This window comes from Amblyomma maculatum, chromosome 1 (genome assembly GCF_055883805.1).
Source record: "Amblyomma maculatum isolate TAMU_Amacu chromosome 1, ASM5588380v1, whole genome shotgun sequence".
In the NCBI taxonomy this organism is placed as follows: Eukaryota; Metazoa; Arthropoda; class Arachnida; order Ixodida; family Ixodidae; genus Amblyomma; species Amblyomma maculatum.
Genome location: NC_139344.1, coordinates 389,722,351 through 389,747,366, shown reverse-complemented (window position 1 = coordinate 389,747,366; position 25,016 = coordinate 389,722,351). Strand labels below are relative to the sequence as shown.

General features: G+C 44.9%; 1 long non-coding RNA gene and 1 pseudogene across 1 annotated transcript in view; one reads left to right on the top strand and one right to left on the bottom strand.

Moving 5' to 3' along the window:
* Positions 1–310: 310 nt before the first annotated feature.
* On the bottom strand, positions 311–1,659 carry LOC146208500 (uncharacterized; annotated as a pseudogene).
* A 5,129-nt stretch (positions 1,660–6,788) lies between these two features.
* LOC146208498 (uncharacterized) overlaps positions 6,789–25,016 on the top strand; it is a 144,449-nt gene continuing 126,221 nt past the window's right edge. The window contains exon 1 of the long non-coding RNA XR_014703391.1: positions 6,789–6,896. This is a non-coding gene — a long non-coding RNA (uncharacterized LOC146208498). The remainder of the gene's footprint in view (positions 6,897–25,016) is intronic.

Below are 25,016 nucleotides of genomic sequence, written 5' to 3'. Positions count from 1 at the left end.
TCGTGTCCGACTCTTCGTGACCCTATGGACCATGTCACGCTACGCTTTCCGGTCTCTCACTATCTTCCTAACATCGCATAACTTCATCTGCAGTGCCTCGAGGATGCCATCTAACCATCGCGTTCGCTGCCTACCCCTTCTCCGGCGACCCTCAACCTTTCTCAACATCAAATCAGATGACCAAAGTAGCTGAGCTTTAACTTTAGAATTTGACCCTCCAATGAGCAGTCAGGGTTTATGGCCGACAATATCGACTGATTTGATCTTCTGGCAGTCCAAGGAACTCTCAAGAGTCTCCGTTACTTCCCCTTTACTCCGACGTGAGGTTCCAGTTCCTTGGGTGCCTAGCCCGCCCAGGGCGGCGCACGGGAGTTGCTTTGCTGCGTCGTGCAAGCCAGAAGCTTTCAGGCGTTCTGTTGTGCCCGCTGGTTTGTTTCTTCAAGCTGCCACTCATTTTCTGATGATGGTGGGCGTTGTCGACAGTTTCTCCAGTCGAGTGGAACCGCTGTGCCGTTTGCAGAATGTGCTGCCGATTGCGACGTAGTAGGCTCCCGTCTTTGATTTGAATTGAATTGAATTGATGTTTATTTGTCCACACACATTACAGTGGGAAGAGAGGACACTGGGCAAAAAGCTCATAATGCAGCTTGAGATAGCACCCAGTGCCCCAAGAATACATGGGTAGCAGTTTTTCGCGAACATCAAGCTTAAGGGAAACTTAACATCCCCATCAACACAAAGAAAGAAAAAGTACAACAGTATGACGCTGATCGCTTACACAACAAAAGAAATGCACATAATAGAAACAACATACATTAAAATGCAACAAACCGATGTAACAATTATTCCGCAATTGACTCGAAACTGCACATGACAGATAATAACTTATATTTTTAGATGTCTTCTATACATATATTATTTGCTGCCAATATGTTAAGGTAATTTCCTAAATTATAGGGTAATGACAGCTTACGATATGAGGTACGGCAAAAGGGTAGAAGCCAGGGTAAAAGACAGGAAAGGGTAAAGATTTCCATCAAATATGATCGTTGTGTGACCTGCCGCATTACTCTGGCTCTGGTGGTCCAACCTTGGCCCTCTAAAAGACGGGCTGATTTTCCTGTCCTGAGTGGCGGTAGTTCCGGCCTTGCTCGGTGCCTTTATGTCTGCTTCTTCTCTTCGGTTGCCTGAGGGGTGCAGAAGAAGTTGTCTAACCATCAGTAACTGCACAGGCCTCCTTCCACCCTCTAGGGAAGATGAGCTGTAGTTTAGAAGTCCAAGCCATAAAGGTTCATTAGCATGATTTGTTTTCTTGTATTTGTTTTTAGGAGCCTTTTGAACACTTGGACGCCTTTCTAAGCCAGCTCACTTCCCCTTGGAAATCTCGGACTCGAAACCACGTGCTGAAAGTCACATAGCTTGGCAAACTTGGAGCTCCCTCGAGGAAAACTGTGGTCCACCATACGTGCACACTTGTAGGGGAATCTCATGCCTGGCGAACCGCACTTCCAGTTTCTGGATGATTTGGTGGCTCGTAGTTTGAGTCAGCTGCTCTACTTCAGGGTAGCGTCATAGCCAGCCCACCAAGTATTGCACCCCCGCATGCTCACGGAGGTCCACCCCGATTCTTGACCATGGCAACAAGGGGACAGACTTCATGAGTACTGGCTCCAATAGCTGCCGATACACGAAGCTACAGCAGGTTCCTCAATGTCCTTTTGAATACCCGGCCAATACATCAGAGCTCTAGCTCTCGCCTTTGCCTCGTTTATTCCGAGGTTCCCCTCATGCAAGAGGTCCAACATTTCTTTCCGTAGTTTCTTAGGCATTATCGCTTTAGCGCCTCTCAAAAGAATAGCATTGACAACCGACAGCTGTGTTGCCTCAGGTGACAACTGCCCTTGAACGACCTCATGATTCTCTAGAGCGATCATCACTCCCCTGAGGTCTTCATCTTCAGCCGTCACTGCCTGCAGCCTCTCCACCATAGCATCACTAACGAGAGTTGAAATTACGTTCACAGCATGTATGGTTACACATCTTCATAATCATCTGCCTTAGTCGAGTCTGGTGGGATCCGCAGACGCGACAGTGCATCCATCAGCAGGAGTTGATTTCCCGGAACTGCAAAGTGAAGTCCAATTGCATTAGACGCAAGAGAAAACGCTGAACACGAGGAGGCATTTCATTCAGTCCCATTTTGGCAATTGCTCGAAAGGGTTGATGGTCCGTCAGACCCAACAATGAACTCTCTCAAGGTTCACAACCGAACGTAGCTCCCAAAGCCTCCTTCTCAATTTGAGAATATCGGGTTTCCGCTAACGATAAAATGCGATGCATATTCCACCGTGCTCCAACCCCCCCTTATGTAGCTGGAGGAGAGCAGCACCAGAGGCAAAGTTGGGCGCATAGGTTGATACTTTAGTTGGCTTCAGCGTGTCGAAAACGGCTAACAAGGGGCCGGTAGAATTCATGCGTACAAACTTTTCCTTTCCATGTTATGCACATCTGTCCACCAGAATTCAAAGTCTTTTCTCACGAGGGAGCCCAGTGTGTGCGTCTTTCCAGGCAAGGCAAAAACTTTCCGAAATAGTTGACCCCGCCTAGGAGTCTTTGCACCTCCTGCTTACATGTAGGTGTGGGCATATTGGCTACGCATTGAACCAAGTCCGGATCGGGCCGTATTCCTTCTATAGAGAGCACATCATCTAGGAATTTGATCTTGTCAGTGGCCACTACACACTTCTCCGGGTTGAGGGTAAAGCCTGCAGTCTCAATTGCTCTAAGCGCCACCTTCAGCCGAGCGTCATGCTCCTCCCTGGTTGCTCCCCATACTAAAGCGTCATCTATGTAGACCCGCACCCCCGGGGGGTCGTCCAGTGCATCACTCATGGCTTTCTGAAAAACATCTGGCGTTGAACTCAGCCCAAATGGAAACCTCAGTAATCGATACGCGCCAAACGGTGTGCTAAACGTGCAAATGCAGGACGTCACCTAGAGGTATTTGATAAAAGCCTCTAATAGCTATTAGCGTGCAGTTTACTAAAATGCCCGACTCCCGACAGTTCTTCCCGATGTCCTTCTCTCTTCGGGGTAATTCGTAGATTCGTAGGGCTCCCTTAGGATACCCTCACTCACACGCCGTAAGCCCATGCATACTGTTAATCTCTCATTTTTCTTAGTTATGATGACAAGCGGTCTTACCCAGTCAGCTGGGTCCTGCATCCTGGTTATAATCCCCTCCGCTTCTATGTGGTCCAGTTCGTGGCGCAGGGGCTCCTTCAGTGCGTGTGGCACGCTCCTCGAGTGTAGCGCATTGGTCGTGCGTTGTCTTTTAGGCCGATCGTGTATTTTCGCCTCGTACGTGCATGCTAGCCACAGAATAGAGCGGGAAATCCTTCAATAATGCGCTGCTTGTTAATTCCCTCCTCTTGTAACACTGACCGGATGCGTGCTATGAAGCCGAATTTCTCGCATCTCAAGGTCGAGCAATGCCTGTTTGCCATTCTTCACAACGTAGAAAACCAGCGGATCACCTTTAGTGCCCACCAATATGCTGTATAGCATTAATTACCTCAGTTCCCTGAAGGAATGGATTGGCTGGGGCGCAACGGTGGCTTTCACTTCAGTCTCCGGTATAAAGACAGCGGCAACAAATTCGCCTGGCCTTGGGAGCTTGGGGTTGCCGACTGCGCAGTGACTTCCCCGCTAAACTGAAGTTACACTATACTGAAGAAATCCTCAGATTATGCAAATGCGTCATTTAAAACATACCCGAGGAAGATATGGTCGACCACCTTTTGAAGGGCATCGCTGATGACGTTTAGAGCTTAATCGCCAAAGACAACCTTGAGACACTGTCTCCGATATCATTAGACACATCCGCGCCTTTCAAGCCTTCGAAACACGTCGTATTGCGCCAAAACTTGGGAGGTTGGCCAACGTATACCTACCGTGGACAGCCTTGATGACCATGCCATATAGATCTTCTGTCGAGGCTATCCGACAAATCGTGAGTGAAGAACTTCTACGGCTCAACCCACTTCCCCAGCATTGATCTTTTGAGGTCTCTTGCCACATGGCCCGCAGTGCTAATACCGGACAGGCCATTTAAGGTATGCATCTCAAACCGCACATCCCAGACCGGTATGGATCTGAAACCGAGTGGGCTAGTTTTGTGTGGAGCTCATATACCGGACAGACCATGCACGATTTAAGTGAAACCGAACGAACCTGTCATGTATGTTATTGATACCGGACAGAGTATTTCCGCTTATCAACTCAAGCCACGATCGATGCAGCTCCACCACAATTACCATGCCGGAGCATGCATGGCGGCGCTCTAAATAAGCATGAAACCATACATATTATTCGTTACAACCTTTCTGTATATGTGGAGTACGCGTTGTTTCACAAGCCGTCGAAATGTGCGCTAGCAAGTACATGCGCGCATCGCGTCACAATTTTGCGCGTTCAACAGTCGCTGCAGCTCGTCCGATCTTACGGTGAATCTTCATATCTGCGACTGAAGGTCTGCTGCCTTCAACGCGAAGGTGCAAGGAAGAACTTAGCGTTTCGTTAGTGGAGACAAAAATACGCTCGAGAATAAATTGAACACATCGCTGACCATCGAAATATACACAGATAGCCGCATATTGGGCGACGCTTCCTCCAGTGCTTATACATATGCAAAACACTTAGTCGGTAGTGAATTGTATTCTCGTCGCTTCTCCGCTGGCAGCACCTGAAGCCACAACACGCAGTATTACAAGTATTAGTGCACCGGATACCTCTGCATTCAGAAAAAAAAAAGTTAAATCGAAGACGTTGACAGAACACATCAGCACTAGTAAATTGCGATATTCTAATGTTTGCCTGCAAGAAAGCGATGTAATACTGATGTGAGATATTGGTGGCCCCCTCGTGATAGCCAGGAAAAAATGATTCAACGTGTTTAAAGGGCGATCGGTGAATTGCGACCACGAAATCCACACCCGAGAAAAATATACAAAGTACCAAAGAGCAAAGTTATCTACATAAACAGAAATATAACCATCATAACCGTACCCGTCCGTGGAGTAGCTGAAAAAATTTTAAACCGTCAGGTCGCTAAATGTGTTGCGGACGTGTTTTGCTATTACTTTTTTTTTACCGGTCCCATGTAAAAGTCTATAATAAAGAAAAAAAAGTCTGTGGACGGTAGTCTTTCAAATACTTGTCTGTGGAGCGTCAAAATGACAGTTCGAATCCCGGCTTGTCCACGGATTTTTCTTTCTTTTGTGGTTGTTATCTCTTTTGTTTTCATTTTTCACATGTAATATCAGGTTAATTTATAGCTCTGCATATTTTTGCAGCCTGTTGTCGGTTTTGTTTTTTCAGAAACGAGGGCCCCCGGCCATACAGGACATTCCGGTGATCAGAGCTGCGCGCGGTTTCATGCCGGTTCAGCCTGTACAATAACCGGTATGAAATTGATACAGAATTTTTCAAGGAGGTTGCATCTTTTTTTCTGGAAGTTTCCCAAGCATCTATGATGCTTGCTTTTGCCTTCCACTTTCTATGCTGGGCATACTGCATTCATACCAAAAAGCAAAGACTGATCACTTGAAGACTGTTGATGAAGGTGTTCAATTTCCTTCTTCAATGTAGATTACAAAATGTTCGCTAAGGTAATTTGTGACCGTATGCGGCTGGCGGTCAGAAACTTAAGAGGAATGCACTAGGCATTAGAGGTCGTATTAGAGAGTGTCAGATGAAACTGAAACTGACCAGATAGCTCTAATTCATATTGAACTTGCTAAATCGTTTGATAAATTCCGTCACGATTGCTTGTTCGCGATCTTGCAGCATGCAAATATTGGTGATACTTTGCTCAAGGGCTTAAGGCGCGCTATGAGGCATCCTATGCAAGGCTAATTGTTAACCAAGAGCGAACCAACCTGATTCCACTGAAATCATCTGGTCACCAAAGGTGCACATTGCCTACTTAGTTGTTTGCCCTATATCTTGAACCCCTTTGTACGAGTATTATTAACAGTCCTGCTATTCGAGGTTTCTCCTTGGCTCAATATGTGAAATCAAATGTCTCTAAGTCCAAAGCACCGTTCATCATGAAGGGTTGCCACCATATAGCCACCCAAGGTGGCGGCCACCCTAGGGCCCACCCTGCGTACATTTCCATTTCCTGCGAACCTTTCCGGAGCCCATGAGCCAAGGTTTTCGCCTTAAAAGGACGGGGTAATTACAAAAAGCTAGGGACACGTAAAGCACCGATTGGCAATGCTCATTCGTCACACGTTGGTGGCCAGACACACAAGCATATGCAGCGGAAAACAAATGGCTAAATCAGTGCTACACATCATGCAACGTTCGGTGTACGTGTGGCTGAAATATCTCATCGCATTACGTCACTGACTTGAATATCTACCGTACTAGACATAGGTCGCCGCGGGGGGGGATTACCCACGAGCGCGTGCAACTGTAAGAACGGCGGTACTGTGTAGTTACTCATATTGTCTGTCCGGTAGCAGACGAGCTGCTTATGCAGTAAAAGCAGCAGACTATATGTAAAATGTTACAGACCACCTGCTTTTGCGCGCGTGAAGATGGCTGGGCACATTTCCAGAAAAGCAGATGGTCGACTACGTTTTACATTATCTTTCTGCATGTACATAATAAGCAGCTCATGAGCTGATTCATTTGTCACGTGACTCCCTACAGCAGCCTAGCTTCTTTTTTGTCGGACAATTTATTCATTTTCTTTTTATCTAACCTATAGGCCTCGCAGCTCGGGCCACCTGCACTCCAGAAAGTTAACTTCAATCCCGGTTAAACAAGCACTCTGCCTGTTCTTTTTTTGACTGAGTTATTTCGTGCCTGAGCAGTCAACAACAACTGTAAGTATATCGAAGAGGAGATCAATTCCTGCTCTATGATTTCGTTCCTTTTTATCATTTGTTGTTCGTGGCTATAAAGCTTCACGCGTTTACCTAATTACATTATGTGTGTGCACAATGCGAACTCATTAGAAGGTGTTGATGCGTTACTTCAAGTTTTGTGTCATATTTGCGTGGTTGTATTTGCGGAATGTTACACGTCATTATGTACACAACCCGACATATTAGACATTTATTAGACGAAAATTGAAGCCTGCTTCCACAAAAGCAAAACTAACTGCCTATCTTGCGCTGGCACGTCCGACACTGAGTGTCATGTGGTTTCCCTATTGGTCAAAACAAATTGATAAGATGGAAAGAGTTCTAAGAATGGCGGCCAGGTTCATTCTGTCAAACTAGATTCTGTGACTAACATGCCACATGAATTACAACTTCCTCCACTGTCGAAATGAAGACAGGTCGCGAGGCTAAATTTTTTTTTATCTGTTGTGTTTTATCTCTTCAATTTAAACACAAGCCCCTATTTGCAACTGCGTTCCTGTCGTCCTATATGAAGCTTTCACAGCTATCGGGTTACACTCATGACGACCGTATGAAATATTTTAAATATTCATTTTTCCCCCCAACAATAACACAATGGCATTTCCTGCCCGAGGCCGTTCTGCGAATAAACAATCTTTTCACAATTTGAAAATTGCTTGTACAGTCACGTACCCGATAAGATATCCCTGTCACTTTTTGTTTTTCATACTGTTCTCTTATTGTGATTTTGATGGCTTGTAAGCCGAATTATTTAGCGAATATTTGTCCGCTATTAGTGTTGCGTTAAAGTCCTGTATCTGCAGAGTAGGACGGTTTTGTCATTTCTCGAATTGATTTTTTTAGAAATTTATAACGTTGTACTTGTGCCTGTGCGTTCTTTAATTACATGAATTTGTATTCACCCTGTATAAAGGCCTCACGGCGGGTCATCTATCTGGCGTTTAAATGTTCCCTCAGAGATGCCCAAGGAGCGGAGGAGGAGGGGGTGGAGGGGGTACGCGAAACCAATGAAGATACATGGAAGCGCTGCATAGCTCTAACTTTCGGCCTGGTGAGGTCACTTTTCTCCACACAATGGGGGGAACTCTGTTACAGGCGCCGTCTTTTTGCTCCGGATTAGACTTGGCATTGAATGCCAAAACGCACCTCTGTCGACCACTTTTTCTATTGCGGCTCGCTGACTCCGCTGTTCTTGCAAGGTTGCAGGTTCGACACCCTGCTGCATCTGCAGCTCCCGCTAAGCGAGGCCGAAATACACGGAACTTCTGTTTTCTGAGCTCTCCACGCGCTTTTATGGACTTCTTCGGGTGGCCGAAATTAATGCACGGCCCTACATTGTGCAGTTTCCTTCGTGATGCAAAGTGCAGTTTCATGGACGTAAAAATATCCTATACTTTTGTTCGATATGGAAGCTTTCCGTTTAGATCTCATTTTTATTCTCGCTTTCGGCCGATGGATTTTATCGCAGTCAGCTGCGTACAATCACTCTCAGGCGTCTGCTAACGCTTTAGAAGGAAAAAGAAAAATGGCACCTGGCGCGCAATAATCGCGCCCTCACAAGACTTGCACGTACTAGGCTAACGCTCTGCCTTGGCCTTTATGGCAGCCTGTGGTATATGTGCTGCCCGAAATAAAAGTAAAACGCCGAGAAAGGAGCAAAGGGCACTGGCTACGCATCGCCGAAGCCAAAAATCAAGGCACTTTACGATCCGAACTGCGCGCAATGGCTTCTTTGTGTTTTTAATGCGCACGACGCTAAACCCGAGCGAATCCAAGAAGCCCCTTACACTTTAGTGTCTGGCGTCCCATAAAGGATCCCATCTTGGGGCATAAAAAGGAAGCGCCCGTGTACTTTGAGCGGCTACAGCGAAGCAAGCTCTTACAAAGACCAGCAGTGTTGTTACGAGGGATTGATGCTAGTAGACTTCTCTTCAGCGCGATCCTTTCAATATCCCGAGTTGTATTTGAAATTCTGAATCTATTTTGGCATGTAAATCAGGTTGAAGTCGGTGTGGGCTTGAAAGTTTTCCTCTTTTCTTCCAGGAAAAAGAAAAAACTACAAAAAATTTGTTGCAACGTATGTGGCTCCCTAAGGAATATTTTCCTTGCAGCAATCTGAAGCAGTCGCGATTCTCTTTTCTCATTTATGCGTTCAGTGTAGACGGTATTCGCTACTAAAAAATAATGGGATACAGCAGTGAAGCGGCTGTTTTAGACTCACATCCCGCTGTGTTTTCGACCCTGTGCGCTCAAACGACTTTGAACTTGTGTGTCTTCTTCATCTCTTAACAATTACCTTAAGCACACAGATGAAGTGGATGTTATGGCAGTCGAAAGAAATAATTGTCATGCTGTTGTCGCATAGCGAGCTACGCCGATTTCGCGCGCCAATTTTCCTAACCCACAGCCGAGGAGCTGTCTGTTTTCTTGCCCGCGCGGGGTGGCTGTTGCTTTCTCCCCCTGTTAAGCAGAGGGTGCGCGCCTTTGTACGGAGGGACGGGGCTCACAAGCCGGACCGCGTAGAGGACGCCGTCTCCTTTGACTTCTCTCTGAGGGGTGTTACGACCGTGCATCCGCATTTGCGCGCTCTATTGTTCGCCTGTGGGCATGGATAAGTGTTGTGGATATGTGGTGATGGTCCAATGGCTCTAAGTGAGCCTGTTTCCAGGAATCCTGTTTTGTAAGCCTGTTTTGCTTTGTGGACACCCTGCGAATGACAAATTGACCCTGTCAAGAGAACGTCTGGAAAAACACAAAGAAACGTTCCCCTGCGGGAAATGCAGGAAGTGCTTTCTTTCTTTTGTTCACCCTTCCAGTCGAGAAGCCCTATCGTCCAGTGAGGAATGCCTACTTTCCAAAGGAGACGACAGAGTGACATGTCCGCTGACGTGCAGGACAAGAAAGGAGCATGACGCATACAGCCATTAAGTGATTTCCCAGGAATGCAGGAAAGATTTGCAATTGTCGAAAACGGACAATGCTGGGAGCGCATGCGGCGCCCACGTGCACTTGGGTTTCTGAGAAGTAAATCCACTTGCCGGAACCAGCTGCCTATCGATTCTTGGCTGAAGAATAGAAATGTACCTCCTCGCCGTTCCCAAGCTTTTCCCGCCAACAAGTGACCAGGCTCAACGAAACAATGCCGGGCCAGTCAGTGCTTCAGACCATCAGTGCAGTGATGTGTTCGATTGGATGCCGATATCTGAGGGGCGTTCCCTGGATTTGGTTGGTCAGCATCTTCAGAGAGGGGCTGGACATAGGGGGTTTTAAGGACGCTGCAGAGCACGAAATGTCGCTCTGAGCCCTGGGTAAACGGCTCATCCAAGACGCTTCTCGCTATGAACTCTTAACGCTTGCCATTTTGCTGATGCACCCTTCTTTTTCATGTAAATCTTGTAAATAAGTTTCTCAAAGTGCCATTAAACCTGCTTGTACATATTTCACCAACTTCGAAGATTCAGTCCTTCTTCAACCCCGAGTCTCTGCACGCTACCAAGTGAAGGCCGGGTCGACTTAGTCCCAGCGTCACGACAGGGGGTATTCTTTGCGATCGACGCCATTCGAAAAGCGGTTAATGGGCTGCGGAGGAGACGAGTTCTTGGTAGCTCACGTCCCAGCCGTCAAACGAGGCCAGTTAACATACGGGGTTTGGAGACGCGGCAATTTATTGCTCTGGATCGTGGTGTTCTATGGACAGCGCACCGAGTACGGACCCGGTAATCTCGCATCGGGTGTCGACGGTTGAGGGCGCGGACGGAGCGTTGTGGCTTTCCTTGTGTTTTGGTTGACGTTTTGTGTATTTGTGTACCAGGCGGGAATGCGTTGCTTCTTCCTGGAATTCCCGCGGTGCTCGGGAGGAAACAACCTCGTGGGCACCGGCGTCCTATTGGTTCCTCGGATTCAAACAAATTCTTCTCATTGGCTCCGATAAGCGCATTTCCGCTTGGTAACAAACAGTGTCTACAGAATCCCGGGCAAACGGATTACAGAGTGGTTTTGGCGCCAAGTGTGTGAGGACGGCAACCATCCGAGCTGCTTCTCGGGACCCCTGCTCAGAAGATGTCGCGTATATCTGAGGGATATGTTGTTTAATCTAAGGTTGTCGTTAATTGGTATCACGTCATTCGATTTAATCAATGTTTGGCCTCCTATTTAATAAATTCAGTTTACTTACGCCATCAATCGGCACCTACTGGTTTCCTTCTTCAATGCGGCGGAGTCGCCGTGCCGTCAATACGTTCGTTACGCTGTACTAAAAGAGGGCATCCATTTAGACTGCAATTCAGCCATCCCAAGAGCATTTTCTTAGCTGCAATATTGACGGACTTCCTTTGTGATATTTAGAAGGAGAGAATTTGCAAAAAATACAATTTGTCTGTCAACGTCTTGAGTCTCAAATAGAGAAAAAGCCAATAGCCGATAGAGATAGAAATCAGCATTGGGACCTTTTTTATTTTGTTTTACAGAGAGTGAGCTTCAACAAGTGTTCGAAATCATATTTGCTAGCGCTTCTTAAGATACAAGGGACAGAAAGAATACATATGAACAGGGCAGATCGCTCATTTGTGTTCTTTCTGTCCCTTGTGTCTCAAGAAGCGTTAAAAATATAATTTCGAATGCTTTCCAACTGGCCGAAGTTTCCACCTTATTAAGTTTCACTACGTATCATGAAAGTTTTCAACGATATCCCACCCGCTTCTACGTCTGATGGCCCTTTGTTAGAGCGCTGCCCTTGGATACATTCTTGAGCGTGGAACGGACAAATCGCAAAAAAGTTCTAGCCTCGACTAATTGACATTGCAGGTTTGTTTGAATCAGAATCGCTTCTCAGCACCAATACTGAAAATGTTCCGCCGGTGCCAGTCAGGTGCCGGCTAGGTATACTTCCGGTTCTGTGGTTCGGGTGCGGCGCGTCAGGAGCGCCACACACATCACTAGGGTGGCATTTTTCAATCGAGCCTTGTTGTCTGCTCGCCAGTTCTCGCCGCTGCGAGCTGTGATTCTCGCGGTGCGTCTATTTTCGTGTATTGCGAGTTGATCGACGACAACATCGCCGAAGTTATTTTAATGGATTTGTGGAGTCCTCCGACTACGAGGATGAGGAACCTGACGCCGTGCTTTCCTTCGTGGCAACATAGATGTTTGCATCATTGTTCAGACCCAGACCGACTGGTTCGGACAAATAATTAACCGAATTCCCGTACAGCTGAAGCGCTGTTGCTAGATATTTCGGCTTTGAACTCAGTAAGATATTCAAGTTTTGACGGGACGTCGTTAGAGGAACTCGCCAATTTCACGGAGAATGACACCTGATCCGTCAACGATGGGGAAAAATCTCTTTAAGTGGACCATCGATGTTTACAAGTATCTCATCGCCAGCGCGCACGACTGTTTTGCGCCTCATCCTCGAAGGGTCCCGTGGTTCTTTACACCAGAGCGGCACAATTACTGCACCAAAATCAATCGCGGACGGGGGTGCAGGGGGTGCCGCTAATTGAGCGCTTTGGGGCAGCGTACCGTGAACTGGTGCAGGCAGTGCAGAGAACCACGTACGATTGAATCGAACGCAGCTTGTCAAGTATTCTGGAATTACTCTTGCATGCAATAATCCTGTCCTTGCAAGTCGCTAAATCCTCGAAATACATGTGTAATCCACGTTGAGGTTACCGTTGGATAAAACTAAAACTTTTTAAAGCGTAGTCTCTTCCAAATACACTGGCAAATGTCAAATCAGCACATATAGGACAAGTTATCTTCATTTGAAACATTACCATGAACGCGCGTCTGTGGATGCTGGACATAATTAAAAGCTTGGTATTTATTAATATTTAATGGATGCTACAAATTGAAATAATTGGTGCTTTCTCTCAAATGTACACCGTACTCCGAGCGTTATACGTGCACGCGTAATCGTAAAGTCGAATGCACATTGGGGTCTCAGGCGGCTAAATTAACTATTATTCCCGCCTACAATACACAAACAGGTATCCATCGTCGCCGAGGGGTATAGGGAAGCAGCGCTCATTTTACGGCTGTGTAAAAAGAACTTGATCCACGCGTACGGCATGAGCGCGAATTCCTCACATCGCAGGCTTGGCATCGCCAACGCCGACATCCTAACCAAACCAACGCCAGTCCTTTCTTCGCTATGCGATGCTGCATATTCATGAATCCGCCGACGCTCCTGCATGCTCACGTGAAAGCGGGCTAGCTGCCAGCAGCATATCAGCGACAAAAGCGACTCCTCGGCTTCAAACCATTTTCTAACCGTGTGAAACGGAGCAATGCAAGAAGAAAACACTCGCCGCTGACTAGCAGAACGAGGCCGCTGTTGTCATTACACTACGTGAGCTGCTTGCTAGGCCTCACAATGAAACCGGCAGAGCTGCCAGTGCTGTCTCTGGCGAGTATAACAACGACAAAACCACACACAAAAAAAAGCAGTTATACACTTCACGTTCGCGAGGCAGTCATAATGGAAAGGAAAGAGAGAGGAGGAAGGAAGAGCTAACGCAAGGAGAATGAATGAGGGAGACAGATAGAGAGAGAAAAAATAATAAACCAGCCTAACCACTTAGGACAACGCGACGAGGCCTAAAACAAAAGCGACCACCGCATCCAGTGGGAGTAGAGACGCTTTTCCTTCGGCAGTGGCAGCGGACCAGTGAAAAACATCCGGCACAGCTAGTTATTTCCCAACTGTCACCCGTGTCACCCTCTACGCGACGCCGGTACTTTGTACCTGGTTTTTGTTTATTTGTTCGTGTTTGGTGCTTAGCCGCTATGTATACATCACCTGTAACTGGGTTGCTGCTGGGGAAAAGGACAACAGGAGAGAGAAGACAATAATATTCCACCTGTAACTGGGCTTCTCTCAGGAAAAGGGGCAACAGGAGAGAGAAAACAATAAAATTTGGGGTCAGTAGCTGAGGCGCTGATGTCCTGAGCAGTTCAGTGCGCGTATGTGAACTCCTGAGCTAATCACGTCATCAACTTGCCGTGCCTTGACTCTGTATCGTGTCGTATCGTATCGTATTTTGCATCGACAGAATACGGGTCGAGTTGAATATCCGAGAGCGATTTTTGATAAGGGAAGACCTTGCAAGACGCAGCTTTAAAACAAATTAGTTACGGGTTCACTTAAGCTCTGCTTTTAAAGGTATAACGCGACGGCTTAATGACTCCCGTTTGTCGGCTCCCCTTGGACATCTTCGTTAGCATACATGGAATTTGCTACACGCCTAATTACCAATCCCTTAATTTATTCCTCTAATATCTCACTCTCGTTAGCATACGGTAATGAGGTGCCACCATGGGCGTCGGTAAGGGGATGCAAAAGAAGCACTGCCCCCCCCCCCCTCCCCCAAGCTACTACATGCAGCAGAGTGCCCCCTCTCCATACAAGATCCTGCCGACTCCCATGACATTAGCGAAAGACCACCTACCACCTGTCGTACGATCGTGATTGCGTAGCCCAGGGGTAGCGTGTCGGACTCGAAATCCGAGGCTCCCGGAAGGCATGGATTCAATACCACCTTCCCATCTGAACCCCCCCTCCCAGTTGGCAGACCCTGCCAAATTGGTCATGTTAAGTAATCGCGTGACGCCAGAAAACTACACACGATCAGTCAGTGCCTGACCATGCCAGCGACCAACTGCACTCTAAGAACAGAAGGAGTACTAGAACTCCATTTGGAGGAGTTTTCGCTTGTCCCGTATACGACTCCTTTTTCCAGAGTAAAAGAACTCTCCCTAGCCATAGAGTAATCAGACTCCATTGATGGAGTACTGCGCTACTCCTGTGAATAGAGTAAAGGCACTCCTCCGAAAGGAGTAAAACTACACACTGTAGTAGCGTCCTGCAACTCTTCCAGGAGGAGTTCAAGGACTCCACTGATAGGAGTGCCTGTACTCCTTGAAGGAGTTTTATTTTACTCCTTCTAATGAAATTTCATGGCCTGTTTTACATATCCTACCATTTTTTAAATCAGTTCTAGCTATATGTTTTGTAGGACTCACTTTGGCCATACCTTCCTCTGCAAAATGGTGCACAGTATTTCCACTACACTGTTCAATGGTGAATAAACAAATTTTGCTTCACTGTACAAACTTCAATATTTGTGACCAAATTTTTTCCACATTTCTTGCACCATACACACAACAGTCTGTGATGTGAAATCGGTGCTTCAATAAATAGGGACGCAAAAGCATGCTGATGACAGCTTTTATTTTCTCACAATTGCTGTGCATGCCAGCAATACATTTGGGATGTGCTCTGTGAGGTCTAGGCCCATCAGTGTTTTCGACACCACAGTCTACTTGGCATTAGATGCCCAGAACACTGCTACAAGCCAAGTGATCCTGTGAGCAAAGTTTTAATCTAGTTATCCTGCCGCTCGACCACATCGCAGCTTGCCGAGCCGAGTGAAGCCGCTCAAGATATCCTTGCATTTTTCAGGTGCCTGCATATGGAATAAAAACAATGCAAGGAAGGTTAAAGCAAACTATTATAAGCAACTAAACATACTCCTAATCTCAAGTTTTCATTTTAACCTACAGCTAATGCAACAAAACAAAACTTTGTGTGAAGGCCTGGGGTCGCCACCTAGGTATGCCCTAGCAGTGGCACATCATGACCAAGTGTAGACTTTTCATTCCAAATCATTAAACAAAGCTAGTGATCTAGAAATCCACATACCTCGTTTATTCTGACTGCCAATTTGCTATACCTCAAGTGGGAATATCACTATGCTAGTCCCTCAGAGGCTAAACACAAGCCCGGCCTGCACTGGACCGTTTGTTGCTCGAGAATTGGCTTTGGATGTAGAACACGTGCAGCTGTACTGGCGAACCTCCACTCCCTCTGGAGTTTACTGAGGCCGCTTCTGCAGAGTGGCATCCATCTACAACTAAAAAGAGCGCTGCAGAATCTGAATTGGAGTAATGCAAAAGCACGGAATCTGCTGTTGATTGCTTCTGGTTGCTTAATTCACTTATTGTTTACCCATTTTATTTGGTACTTTCAAATTGTGCACCAATCCCCTCCTATGCCCTTCTTCAGCTAGACTTCCGGTTGGTTGTGTGACATCACAGCCTCTAGCTCACATTATCCACTTCTTGTTTATTCATTTTAGTCTTTGGTACTTTCAAATTGCACAATCCCTTCCTATGTCCTTTTTCAGCTCTATTTCCAGTAGCGTGACGTCACACCTTTGACGCCACTCTAATTGACTGCCTTAACTACTTTAGTCTTTGGTACTTTGAAATTGCATGCTAATCCCTTCATATGCCCTTTTTTAGGTCAACTTCAGGTTGTGTGATGTCACACCCTTGAAGTCACCTTAGTTCACTGGTTTAATTATTTTAGTATTTGATACATTCAAATGTGGCACCAAGCCATTAGCTAATGAGACTATTTTTGCCTTTACTGTTTCATTTTTTGCCTCTAATTAATTACCTTAATGGCCTAATAATTTTTTTGCACACATTACATCACCCTCTATCGATTAACACCACTCATTAACCTCTACGATTTCTCAATCACTCACAACTGCTACGGACACGATTTTGCATGTTTTGCCTCTAATTAATTACCTAATTACCTTATTGGCCTAATTATTATTCCGACACAACACTATGTCACCCTCTATCAATTGGACCACTCATTAACCTCTACCACCTCTCAATTACTCACAACTGCTGCAGAGAACTTTTACATTTTTTGCCTGTAATTAATTACCTAACTAGCTTATTGGCCTATTTTTCATCAGCAACATTATGTCAGCCTCTATCGATTGACACCACTCATTAACCTCTCACGTTTCTTAATTACTCACAACTGCTGCGGACACGATTTTGCGGGTGCGGTCTACGGACAGAAATCTGTGAACATAGCGAAGTAACGCTTTCGTGTTAATAACTTGAATGAATCCTTGAGTTTAGTTATATTCAGAATCCAGGTGAAGGCTTTTGTGTCAAATATCAGGAAGGTCATAAAGGCACGTTCGGTGTGATGACTGTTCCTGAACCAGGCTAGCTTCAGCGATATAGTGAATAAAATCATGAAGCAGATATTGCAGTTTCTTGTTTTTCATGCCTTCCATGACCTATACTGATTTCTGACACAGCCATTGCTATTGCGTTGAAATTGAAACAGATGATGGGAGAGATTGTATTAACATATACTATACATGGAGATTGTAATCCATGTATAGTCATGCACACTGTTACAAAGACAACCCAAAAAAATCGGGGGCACATTAAACTCTACCTTAAGTGTATGATGGAGCACATTGGGGCTTCCGTGTGGATTCTCATTCATGTGCAGACACTTCACTACAGGCTAAATGAGTAACCCCACAATCTATTCTATTATGTTGTGCATACTCATTAACACAGTTGTAAGCCATCACATTATGTTAGACCACATAAAGTATAGAGACCTGCTTTAACCAAGCCATCTGAACCTGCCTGAGTCACCTGGGGATGCCTGGTTGACTGGATCCAAAGAGCCTTGGATCCAGACAAAGACATGCCACCCCTAGGTCACTCGGGCACATTTAATGGCTTGGTTAAAGCCAGAATTCCTATCTGCCAACTTAGCCGTGTCATTTAGACTCGTGACGTGCACAACCACTGAGCAGTGTCCAACCATGTCACCAGCCAACCACCACCTGCTAGAGATATGCCCATGATTTTTGCTCAAAATGCCTATATCAGACTATATCCAGAATAAAGCCATGAATGCTGTGGCATGTCTATACAATTTTAAGTTAATACTGCCATTCAGGCAAGACCATGACAATGTAAATTTTGAAGTGACACTGCTTTTGTAGTAATGAAATCTATCAAATGACAAATTACATAAGGGAAGCCAGCAGCCAGCGAAACTAGCGAAAGCATAAAGCAACGTTTCCCATTTTTATTCATATTTGTCTTGTTTGTACCTACTGGCAGCCAGACATGCCAGGATTATTTTATACTAGCTGCAGCCCTCCAACTAGCAGACAATGGAGAGGTGATATGGAAGTGAAAAATTTATGCACTATTTTTAAACTGAATAGAAGGACAGGGGAGTATCATGCGACATTTCTTTTATCCGAGGGCATCATAGGTGCTCTTAGCTGATCCATGGTGCCCACCTATGGTATCTTTTCAGCTGTCGCTGCTTATATACGTATAATATGCATGTGGCACTCTTTCCCACCAGGCAACTGACAATTGCAGATTTCTATTTCATAATGAACTCACTGAACCCGGATTCCCTATATATCTTTCATCTGTCAAGTGCGTAGCCTTGGCTTATTTTATGGTACCATTTAATGACCTTCTCGAGTGTGACAGATCATAGCCCTCAGTACAAGCTCAGGCATGCGCATTCATGCAACCATATCGTCAGTGTGTAAAGCACAATCTGAGTTTATGGTATTCTATTTTTCAATGCAGTGGAAATGAGGACATGCTCTGGTAATAGCTCAGATATATTTGAGATGTACCACATGCATGCACTATCATGTTTCACTTCAGTCATCAAAAAGCAATGTTTCTCAAATGGGAGTCACAATTTTAGGAGTCACAAAACATATGTAAAAAAAAAATTGAAAGGTCATGCAATAGCTTTGACCCAGCTAGACACAGCTTTAAATGGCTAAAAGGGCACAGGTTTAAAGCTGATTTTAGTTTCTCAAAGCTCAACATAAAAGGAGTGTGGAAACAGGGAGCATGAGAGAGAGAGCATCAATGGGATTTGTCGATGCCAGCATCGGTGAAGCTCGAACTTTGGCTCCATTGCTGGATGGGAATGCAATGCAGTCTTAGGAATCAATCTGGGGAAAAGAGGACACTATGTGGTAGAGCTGACACGAAAGTGTCTGTTGCATGCAGTCATCCATGCATAACGTCGATAAGAATGTTTTTAATATGCAAGCGCCTCTACCATAAATAAAAGTTAAGCTGCACACCGCAGGTTTGAATTCTTTATGCAATTGGGGCTGGTACAAAAGCAGCCAATGATGTGTGCTGTGCCGTCACTGTGAAGAAACCGCTAGCATGACCAACGTGACAGTCCTTGCATGTTGGTGTCCATGCATGATGGCTCACATGGGGAAGATTGGGAACGAATAAAAAGATAGATAGTGCATGCATTGGTCATTTCTCAAATATTTGAGTGTTTTCCAAAACACGTCCTTTTTCCACTTTGCAGAAAAATGAAATGAAGATGTGAAAAATGAGTGCACTCATGATACTGATGTACATGTACGAATTAATATGCCTCCTGACTAAACATGGGGAGCTGCAATCCGCGCTAATGCTCGAGAAAGCCATAAAATAGCAAGCTATGTAAAATAAACAGAGTATGGACTTGAGAGATGAAACGCATTTTACAAATCAATCGGCTTAATGCGCATAGTATGACGCAAACATATGCACTTTTAAATGGTGAGAAGAGATATGTTGCCCCACATACACAAAATAAGTAAACAATGGCAATGGAAAGACACACATGATGTCCACCACGAGTGGCAGAAATAAGCACTATTTTTGAGATTGTGTTCAATGAAGTACCGCACATGCTCACCACTTCCATATCACCTCTGTCGTCTGCTAGCTACCCAAGTGCAGCCCGCACTAAATCGTCCTTGTGAGAGTCTGGCATCCAGCAGCATATTGTCGAGAAAAAATGAACGCATCCTGGAGCAACCAAAAGTAGCCCTTCCCCCCCTCCCTACACACAGAAAAATGCAAGAGCTGGCTCCACGCTCGGGCGCCCCTAGGCTAATGAGATAACTTAAGTGCAGTGAAAAGGCAGCACATATGCGGAAACTAACAATAAAAAAGAAGAGTAAGTGTGACGAACGTCTCTTAAACGTAATTTATATTCATTATTTTACCTGGTTTTGCTGTGCTTTTGGTCATTTATTTTCAATGCGACAGTATAGAAGGCCCCATTCTCCCCAAAATCTTACATTATTGTTGACAATGTGGTGAGCAAATAGTCGTAAGCAGGGTTCTAGCATTTGGTAATAAGCAGGTGACATTTTTGTGGGTCAGGCATTGATTTTTGGTTAGTTTGTGTGGCATCATGAGGCCGCATGAGATGCCGAATTGCTAGCAGCTCCTTACGATTGAAGGGTGAGATGGCAATCAAGCCCCTCCGAGTCGCACTTCTGTACAATGTTGTTAAAGCAAGTATATATATCTATGTCAGGTTGTCTTTCAGATAATGTGGTAGCTTATCACTGTATGCTAATAAATGTTTGAAATAAATGGATCAGTGACGAAGCAACTAGCAGCATACCCTTAAAGGCAGACTTTAGGTATCCCTGCAGGTTTTAAAATTAGGTTTAATTTATTTTTCCGAGATTTCTTAACACCTGCTTTCCTTCCGAACTTGGTTTCCATTTGTAGCACTGCGTCGATTTAAGGTGGTCTCTGTTCCTGAAAGGGTGGAAAAATTAGCTAGCTGGCAGTTCATCTCGGGGGAAAAAAACCACACTCTTGAGACAAGGACAAAGCGCTGTGTTGTCATCTCTTTCTTTGTCGATGTCTTAGGAGTGCGGTTTATTTTTTTCCCTAGCTCTCTGTTCTTACTGAGTTTTTTCATTCCACCCCAGATGCATTACCTACAGCAATGAAGAAGATGAATTTGTTTATGCATTATCGCCTACTGTTGTTTTTATTTTTTTAAACCTAATTTAACAGCTGCCACATGTGTGTGTATTCGATATGTCAGACTAAAGAGAAAATCCTCGACAGCTTGGTACCGGTGAGTACTTATGGAACTTGTTGGTACTGGTTTCACTACATTTTTGTAGCTCTGAAGTAGAGCCCACCTATATTGGCCTCAGCTATAACAAATGCTTATTGTGAACGAGGGTGGAGCTACTGTCAAAATATGTGTTTATAGCATTGAGTTTGAGACAAAAAAACTACTGAGGTCACCCTGCTTTGTTGTAATGAACAACAATGCACCATTTAGTCACCCTACTGTCAAAACATGCATGAAGATCAGAGTACATCCTAACTCCCATTATCATCCTCAAAGAAAGTGTCGAGCATGTAAAAAACAGTGCAAGAAACTATAAATCAGAAGCACTAGTAAAGTTAACCACTGCCCGAGCACATGCTTACAGGCTACAAGGTCAATCAGTCGGTCCGTCAGTGTGCCGGCTAGGCAAAACTTCTGAAGTGTGAGCAGAATCAGGGTAGCAGCAGCTTCACTCATGCTATTCTACACTGGCAGTGATCAACCACTAACAGGGCTTTGAGAAGTTTGAATACGAGCCACGGAGTATGCTTTGTTAGCCGAACTGGTCACATGACAATGTGTCACCTGCCCAACTGGATCTGCGCCTTCTCCATTACTGAAGTGTGCAGATAGCACACAGAGCAAATAATCTGCACCTCTCCTTTGTAGGTAGAGCAGTGCACACTCATCAATTGAAACTAGACAGCAGCCGATGGTGTTATGCTAAAGAGCCACTTCCTGCCAGGCTTGTTGGTATGTGCAGATCTACTTGTGCAGAAAGGTTGCTTCAAAAGTAGAGCAACGGCGACTGGGTATCAGTTTATTTAAAGCTCGATGTGCAGCTAGAATGCTTTAAACAAAAACTATGCGTACAATTGATGTTCTGCATGCACATGTGCTTGGTTAGCCTTTAACTGTTGAGGGTTGATGACAAAAACGCTGACCCACCTTACCACCAGCTGCCGTGAACACCTCAACTGCTTTATTATTGCATTCCTAAAGGCAAATTGCTTTACGTTGCTAGTGGGGACTCAATAAGTATGCTTATTACGGTTGCCTGTGCATAGTGTCACTTTCCCTAGTAGCCTGAAATAACAGACTGATGCATTGCTACAGGTAGACAACAGATATCTTTCAGCAGGGTGGCAAGAAGGGAGAGGTAGACTGCAGACTATCTTTGCATAATGCAGTCTAGCACTTTGCCGAGTGTAAATACTGAGAAAAGGCAACCCTTTTATGCAATACATTTTCTCAAAAAGCCTAAACGACCTGATCATACATACCAAAGAAATGTGGTCGGGCGGCAGTTAACTTCACTAGCAATGCCTACCGCCTTATTGTTTCTGCATACTAGACACTTTCTGTGAGAGCGATAACGGAAGGTAGGATATGCTCTGATGTTCATGCATGTTTTGACAGCGGGATGACTTTACGGTGCATTGTTGTTCAATATAACAAAGCAGGGCAACCTCGGTCGTTCTTTTTATCTAAAACACATAAGAAAAAAATATATAATACCACAACATTAAGTGATAAGGCATAAACAAAGAGGCATGTCCTTCATTACTGTAGGTCATGCATCTGAGGTGAAATGAAAAAGCTCAGTAAGAACAGAGAGCTTGAGAAAAAATAAGAGCGCATTTTTGAGACATGTACAAAAAAATGACAACACAGCACTTTGTCGAGTGTGCCATCATTTTTTCCTTTCCCAATATGAACCAGCAACTAGCCCGTTCTTCCACCCTTGCGAGAAATGAGACTACCTTAAATCCACACGATTATAAATGAAAACCAAATCCGGAACGAAAACAGGTGCTAAAAACAGCCCTCGGATAAATAAATTAAAATTAAGACCTGGAGGGATACTTAAAGTCTGCCTTTAAGGGTATAATGTGGTAGTGTGACTGTCTCCAGTCTGCATTTCTACAAGGTGACCCTCATTTTCATACCTGCATACTGCTATTCGCTTCGTCACTGATCCATTTATCTCAAACATTCATTAGCATACAGTGATAAGCTACCACATTATCTGAAAGACAACCTCACATTATATATACCTGCTTTAGCAACATTGTACAAAAGTGCGACTCGGAAGGGCTTGATTGCCATCTCACCCTTAAATCGTAAGGGGCTCCAGGCAATTCGGCATCTCATGCGACCTCATGATGCCACACAAACTAACACCAAAAATCAATGCCTGACCCACAAAAATGTCACCTGCTTATTACCAAATGCTAGAACCCTGCTCATGACTATTTGCTCACGACGTTGCCAACAACAATGCAAGATTTTGGGGAAACGGGGCCTTCAATACTGTCACATTAAAAATAAATGACCAAAAACACAGCAAACACAGATAAAATAATGAACATAAATTACATTTAAGAGACATTTGTCACGCTTACTCTTTTTTATCGTTAGTTTCCGCATATGCGCCGCCTTGTCACTGGGCTTAAGTTATTAGCCTAAGGGGAGCCCGAGCTTGGAGCCAGCTCTTACATTTTTCTGTGTATGGGGGGGGGGGGGGTTATTTTTTCTCTGATGATATGCTGCTGGATGCCACACTCTCACAAGGACGATTTAGTGTGGGTTGCGCTTGGGCAGCTAGCAGACGACAGAGGTTATATGGAAGTGGTGAGCATGTGCGGTACTTCAGTGAACACGACATTTCCTACAATCTCAAGGATAGTGCTTATTTCTGCCAGTCGTGGTGGACATCTTGTGTGTCTTTCCATTGCCATTACTTACTTATTTTGTGTATGTGGGGCAACATATCTCTTCTCACCATTTACAAGTGCGGATGTTTGCATCATACTATGCTCATTAAATCGATTTATTTGCAAAATACGTTTCATCTCTCAAGTCCGTACTCAGCTTATTTTACTTGACTTGCTGTTTGAGGACCTTCTCGAGCATTGCCGTGGGTTGCAGCTCCCAGTACTTACTCGAGAAGGTACATTAATAAGTGCATGTACCGTGTTTGCCAAAAGTAACCAGGCTGCATGTTTTGCTTCTTGCTTGTATTCTGAAGCTAAAATGGATCCCCTGAGGATCATAACTTTTTGGTAAGTGAAGACAGGAGCTCTCAATTATTTTGCACCAATTTACAGCATCAGAAGTTTTGTGAATTCTCTGCTAACAGACAGAGAAGCGGAACACGCAGCCTGGTTACTTCTGGCAAAGACAGTACATCAGTATCATGAGTGCATTAATTTTTCACGTCTTCATTTCATTTTTCTGCACAGTGAAAAAAGGAAGTGTTTTAGAAAACACTCAGAAATATTTGAGAAATGCCAAATGCATGCACTATCTATCACCTTATTTTTTCCCAATCTTCCCCGTGTGAGCCCTCATGCATGGAAAACAACATGCAAGGCCGTACTGCCATGCTGGTCATGCTGGCAGTTGTTCCCCACAGTGAAGGCACAGCACACACCATTGGCTGCTTTTGTACCAGCCCCAATTGCATAATGAATCCAAATCAGAGGTGTGCTGCTAGTTTTATTAAAGTAGAGGCGCTTTCATATTAAAAACATTCTTATTACTGCGGACAGAAGACTATACACGGTGGAGCGTCGTCTGAAATGCTGGCTGCAATATCAAAGGACACATTTTTTTTTTCTTTGCAGGGAGGGGGGGGGGGGGGTGAGTTGATTGACTCAGTGGCCGACCCTCAGACGAAAGTGCTTGATGAAGATGCTACTGCACAAAAGCAATATAGAATAAGGCATGTTTCCTTCAGCATAAGGCACGGTCACAGTCAGCTTATCAGCTTTAGCTTATCGACGCATGATTTTTCGCATTACACTGGCGACGACACCAGCACGACCAGCGGTCACCTATCACCGTAGTGAGGTTTTCGGCCTCGCGACACTGACGGAACTGATCAACGGAAGGTCGTCAAGAGGTATCGCTTTGTTCAAAAGTTTTGTCTGCTCCTTTAATGTTGCAAGGTATGCTCTCGCCTCAAGGTAATGCTTGCTTACTCTTAGTTTTTGGACCGAAAGAGCAACGGCAATACCTCAGCAGTCAGGAACATAATGCTAACCCCTCCCCACTTTCGTGGCGCAGGTACACGGTGGAAAGAAACGGACAAGTCCCTTTTTATATGCGTGAGCGCTTGTTGCTTAAACAAGCTAAATCTCATAGCGTAAGAATAATATGCTTCTGATTGTATGCTGAATTATACAGCATGAGCCTGTCCATTTCAGCCTCCTCGGCAACCTCTAGACGAAGCCCAAAACAAGTCCGAGGATCACTAAAGTCGCATATTAATAGTACAGGCTTTTCAAAGAAAAGAGAATATGCGAATAAAATATTTTTGCTGAAAA